The sequence below is a fragment of the Tachypleus tridentatus genome, chromosome 1 (genome assembly GCF_004210375.1).
Source record: "Tachypleus tridentatus isolate NWPU-2018 chromosome 1, ASM421037v1, whole genome shotgun sequence".
Classification (NCBI taxonomy): Eukaryota; Metazoa; Arthropoda; class Merostomata; order Xiphosura; family Limulidae; genus Tachypleus; species Tachypleus tridentatus.
The window spans coordinates 147,349,153-147,355,824 of record NC_134825.1 but is presented as its reverse complement, the minus strand read 5'-3'; the positions used below and the strand labels follow the sequence as shown (position 1 = coordinate 147,355,824).

Below are 6,672 nucleotides of genomic sequence, written 5' to 3'. Positions count from 1 at the left end.
TGACAGTGCACCGGTTGATCAACGTTAATACTGTGGTCCTATAGCGCTAAAAATCGGATATTGATACCCGCAAAGGGCATAATACAGCGAACCCATCAGGTAGCTTTGTTTCTCCTGCAAATTTGCAATTGATGCCAGTCAAGTTAAACCACGACTTCACACATTTACACATATACCACAATACATTTTGTTTCGGGAAACCGCGTGTGCTTGAGTATGAAAGCATAAATCTATGTAGTTTAAATTCGTATTTTTATAATATAATTTACCAAAATCAGAAGTGCATATATTTGACCAAAAGAAGAACAATGTTATAAAGAACTAATATTAGGTGTTTCATAAATCGCTTAACATTGCCTATACCAACGTAACGATTTACCTTAAATTTTTAAGCTGTTACCAAGTGTGTCAAAATAAATGTATTTATTTTACAAAAAAAAAAACTAGTTTCTTTCAAGACATGATTCAAATTTCTTCTATAAAGTTTAACAGTTTTCATTCAGTTTTTTTTTAATTAAGAAGGAGTAAAACTGAGTCAGCTTTTTAATTGGGTTTTATTTCATAATTTGGAAAAGCGAGATGTAACGCTTTCCTTTAGCTGAATTAATCTTGCATGAGTTACCAAGCAGCAAAGAAGGGCTGCGTTATTATTCCAAACGAAATGTCATAAGGTTAATAAGTTTATACCTTCACGTGTCAATATTCTTGTTCCAGGTCAATTTTTATTGTCTGCATGAAAAGGTATAAAACTTAGCAAACATACTTTGTGTGATGGTTCAATACCTATTACGGCATTTTAATATGATTGGTTTGGTTTGTTTCCAATTTCGCGCGAAGCTACACGAGGGCTAGCAGCGCTGGCCGTCCCTAATTTAATAGTGTAAGACCAGAGGGAAGGCACCTAGTCATCACCAACCACCATCAACTTTTAGGCTATTCTTTTACCAACAAAAAGTGGGATAAATATGGAAGAAATCAGTTGTCCAAATTTTTAGTTGTTTTATTGAAGATAGTGCAAGTGTGTTTCGTTGTTCTCTAATAGAAGTGATAGAAGTGATTATTGATATGAAAGGTGATCATTAGAACTTGTAGTAGTTTTCTTTATTACAGTTAATACCCTTCCTAATCATTGTCTTACCCGAGACTGTATTTGTTATCCTATAAGTTATTTGTTAAATTAATTTGGAAGTTATCTACGTAGGTAGCATCCTTTAAATTACATAATGTTCTTCATAAGTAGTATAACTCGACTCATAATCTGAGAATCGCTGATTCGAATCCCCGTCACACCAAACATGCTCGCTCTTTCGGTCATAGGGTCGTTATTATGCAAAAGTCAATTCCATTATTTGTTAGTAAAAGAGTAGCTCAAGAGTTGGCGATGGGTGGTGATAACTAATTGCCTTCACTCTAGTTTTACACTGCTAAATTAGGAACGGCTAGTGCAGATAGCTCTCGTGTAGCTTCGCGCAATATTCAAATCAAACAAACACAAGTAGTATAAATCAGTGCTTTCACATAAAATTGCTGCAAAGAGGAATAGAACTTCAGAGCAAATCACTTTAAAGTTATCTTGTAAGCTATGAATATATTAGTATACATCAATTTCTATATATTGAATAATAAACCTATATAAAACATTGTACTTACCTTAAATAACGCTCTGTTGCACCAAGAACTCGAGTTCGAACAGCGCATGCGCTGATGATGAAGGATGTGTGGGAGTTTGAGAGGTAGTACAAGAGCTTCTCTACCTGCTTGATGCGCTGATCACATATTTATTCTTCGGTGCTCCTGATTCTGTCGACAAGTGTGCCAGACCATATTGAGGGCGGAGGCGACTATTTAGGAGACTTTTACTGATTGAATGTAAAAACAAAGAAGAATGACAAAAGTTCTAAACACGAAAAAAATGATTGAAATTAATTATTGGAGATAAAAAACAAAGAAACTGAATTTGATATAACAGTTAATCAATGTACCTCTTACAAGTCTAGGAAACAGTGAAGTCTTCGAAAGTCAACATGTTTGTCCGGCTGGGACTCCGTTCAGGTTTATTTGACATTCTTGGTCGACCAGGACACACAACCTGTTTTAAATGATTTACACTTCTTGACATCGGTAGAGGTGCAAGTCTAAAAGAAGATAAGGTTTGTTTCAAACAGGGCCAAGTTTTAATGTGTTTTGAACACATTTAATTTCTTCTCATGGAAGCCAAATTTTTCTTTTTTCTCATTAACTGTTGAAATTCCTGAAAAGAAATGTTGAAAACGATATCTGCGAACACGTAAGTATGTTCCTCCTGTAAGCATTTCAAATGGTTTGGTCATTAAGTTTCCTACCAAAATTGGAACACCTTCAGTATACAACGTAACGAACACGAAAAATCTGGCAATATATGCATTTTGCTCGAAAAAGAACGTTTCGTTAGTTAACTAAATAACAAATAAAATAAACTGGAATTGTTTTTCTTTAGAAAATATGCTGAGGATTTATTGAATTGATATTTCACCATGAAAAGAATTAAACACCCTATAGTTGATGACTTAAGTATTTCGAAATGACAACTGGTAAGTTATTCTAGTTGTTACTTATTATTATAAGGTCTGACATTACTCCAGAATAAGGTCTGACGTTACTCCAGAAAAGATTATCGGTGATGGAGTTTTACAGTTATCTGAAAAAATAAAATTCTTATGAATATGTTTGAAACATTGAGTTTCAATTTTTGGTTGAGACAATTATTGAGTATTCAATAAAAAAAACTAATTTTATTTTATTCTAGTATTAAAACATATTCCTTGTTATTTTATTAAAGAAAAATATAATTTTTCCATATTCCACAAGCAAAGTACGTTTTCATAAATCAAGCATAACTCACTTTTCTAAATCATTTGATCCTGTCTGTTGGATATGAGCTGGTAAGAGAATTGGATGATTCAAAGTCAAACAATGAATGAGACATTTGACGAAATGAACGAAACATTACTGATACCGAGTGAAGATAAAGGCCCAGAGGCTCCAATATCGAACTTTGAATTAATATCCACCGGTGTGGGTATTACAGCTTTGAGTGTTTTAGGAACAGTTGGTAACATGATATCTCTAATAGTGTTATCTCGACCGCAAATGCATTCCTCAATTAACTGTAGCCTACAAGGCCTAGCCATTTTTGATACAGGTGTGCTGGTGTGTGCTTTGGTTATGTTAGGCCTAACAACGTTAGGTAAAGTAGTACATTGGTTGCGTTTTTATACTTGGGTCGTTTTCCCCTTTATCGTGCCTGTGATCTACCCAATAGCGTTGATTGCTCAGACCGGATCAGTGTGGATGACAGTCTTTGTGACCGTTGAAAGATACGTTGCAGTTTGTCATCCGCTTCAAGCTAGGTCGGTCTTTACATATAAGCGCTCGAGGTTTTATATCATTATTGTGACTATGTTTGCAGCGTGTTACAACATTCCTCGATTTTGGGAAATTCAGAGAAGAGAGATATTGGACCCAGTTACCAATTCAACAGTATATAACATTCAACCGTCGACGTTTCGAGAAAACAAACTCTACTTTGAAATTTATTACATATGGATGTATTTACTGATGATGTACTTTATTCCACTTTTTACTTTGGTCATTCTCAACACTTTCATTTGGCGTACAGTGAAACAAGCGAATAGTGATCGCCAGAAACTTAGCCTTAGGCAGCAGAAAGAGATCAGCTTAGCTACGATGTTGCTTTGTGTTGTAGTTATATTTCTCATCTGTAATGTTACTGCGTTTGTAGTGAACATTTTGGAATATTTTGACGTTTATTGGGGCTCTTTGGCTAATTTGTCTAATCTCTTGGTGACGCTCAATTCTTCCGTTAATTTCATCATATACTGTATCTACGGGCATAAATTTAAGCAAACACTATTTTTGATATTCTGCAAACATAAACTGCAGCGAACCCAAACTTTCACTTCCGGTACAGATCGTGGTGTTTGGATAAGATTTCAGTCCACCAGACGTCGCCATTCACATCTTCATGACGCAAATATAGGAAGAAGAGAAGAAACTGTAGGCCTGTAATAAGGTAGAGATCTGATTGTTTTTTGCATTATATTGTCTGTGTTTCCGATCACGTATCTCCATTCAACTGTTCGTCACAAAATTCAAGGAGAAGAAAACAAAGTGTGGGGCTATAATAAACGAGATCCGATTGGTTAATATTTTATTGCCCCGCAATTCGTGATATCTGCCTGCTGGAAATGAAGAAGAAAATAAATGGTTATGATAAAGGAGAGTTCTATTAGTTTATAGTATTGTTTGTGGTGTTCATCATATAACACTAGATAGACATTTGTGATGCTAATTCAGGGAGTGGAGACAAAAAGTGTAACAGCGTAATAAAATGGAGTTTTAAGTGGTTTGTATTTTTATGAATGTTTTTTTACAAAACAATATCCGTGTACTATTATGATACTAACTTAGGGAGAATTGACTGTAGGATTACAGTAAAGAGAAAAATAGGTGAAATATATTGTACGTAATTCCCACCAGATGTTGCCAATCTAAGCACTACATTTCTAGCAGGCCGAGAAAATACAGATCAAAAATAGGGTAAAAACTTTGTCTACTGTATAGTATTATGTTTTCGATTTGTGTGCTTTTAGCCAAATATAGAGGAAATAAAATATTACAATATCTACCCGTCCACACAGTCTTTATATGTTATCAAGAATTACACTTAAAATAACTTAATTCCAAACTGTATTAATTAGAAGTTACGTATTTCTACATTCATAAATAAGATATCTACATTAGAACTTATACCATCAACAACACAGAAGTAAAAGTTAAATACTTCTATAGGATGTACATGTCAAAATAATATAGTAGTTTCATGACGTTTTAATGAACTTGATACGAGAATTATATTTTGGTACTTGTTTTTATCTTTGGACGGTAAGAAATTTGGGTACAAGCAGATTGTATTTTAATATACAAGTTATAATTTCCGTAGTTAAAAGTTATCTCCTATTTTACACTATAGATAAATAAATTATGCCAATTTTAACAGAATTGAGTCTAAAATATTCAAAATATTTTTGTAAAATATAATATGAATTTACTAACGCACATATAGACTTTATCATTCTATATCTGTTGGCATTTATCGGAGAAAATGGTCAAAGGTCGAATCAAATGCTTGAAGTTAAGCTTATAAGATATTTGATATCTAATATTTCCAATATAAAAACACTCTTTAAGCTTTGTGTTGGGTTTTTAATGAAAAACTACATAATGCGTTATCTGATATGCGCCGCCATGGGAATCAAGCCTCGATTCCCGGAAAACCTGCTTTTATGCAACACAGATTAAAAACTCAGATGAAAGTGCAGGGGTTCGAATCTCGGACTTTTCACAGGCAAGGCCGCCTATGCTAATAGGAAAGTGGAATTTGGGATACAGATGAAATGATGTATTGTTGTTATTCTCTTCCGTTAATTATATCAATCCACAGTTCTTTATGGGTTAAAAAACAAACAACAACAACAGAAAACCGCAAAAATCCACTAAACTTGTTCCTTAAATGTTGTAATGCAATTTTAAATGAAATAAGGCTGAAATGTAACGCAAATGTTATCACACTGTTAAGATATAAGCTCTGTTGTTTGGGTATTGTTAAAATAAAATGTGTAGTTAATTGGACATCATTTAATACTATTGTTAGTGGCATTTACAAATTCAGTTATTAAAATCGTGTGAATACATGTAATGCAGGATACGTGTATGTGTGTGTGTGTGTGTTAACCTGAAGATGACCTAGGAAGGTCAAAACGTTGTTCTTTGCTTTACTACTAAAAGTGTTTATACCAATACTAGAAGTTCTGAGATATATTTTGTATGTGTTAAACATCTGTAGCTCTTCGTTCTTATCAGGTTTCATTATTGTATTTTTTTGTATGCATCACAGCTTTACAAGCAGTTATTTCATATTATGCCGATATTAAACATAATTACAACAAGGTTTATATACAAACTTATACAATATCATATAAGCCATGATTTAAACTCAAATAAAATACAGACAAAATATGTTAGACGCACATATATATGAACCGCTTTTGTAATCTTGTCATTTTGTTTGAAATTAAGCACAAAATAACCCAATGGGGTATATGTGCTCTGCCCACCACAGGTATTGAAACCAAGTTTCTAGCGCTGTAAGTTCCCAAACATACCGCTGTGCCACTGGGGGTCTATTTTGTTCATAAAATGCACAATTGAATTAGAAGTTATTTTCACATATAAACCCGATTTTCTGAGAATATGTTATAATGCTAAATTGCGTTAATAAATATTGATTTACTTTGTTGTAGGATGAGATTAAATGCCAAACACTACTGCTTTCGAATATTATAAACTAATTATGTTGAATAATTTTTTACTCGAAATTATAATATATTACATGGGGTATATAATGAATTCGACGTTTTTTGAAATTTAGAATATATATTAAATTTTATTCACTGTTTAAAATAGAAGAAATATAAGTGCTAACGCTAAACGCTAGAAATCGGGTTTCGATACGATTGGTGAAATGAGAACAGATAGTTCATTTTGTAGTTTTGTGGTTAACATCAAACGAACCCAAACAGAAAAGAAAGTCAGCTACAAATTTCTTTATTA

The 6,672-nt window shown here is 33.3% G+C and overlaps 1 pseudogene; it reads left to right on the top strand.

Moving 5' to 3' along the window:
* Positions 1–2,780: 2,780 nt before the first annotated feature.
* Positions 2,781–4,068, top strand: LOC143233273 (FMRFamide receptor pseudogene; annotated as a pseudogene).
* Positions 4,069–6,672: the final 2,604 nt, after the last annotated feature.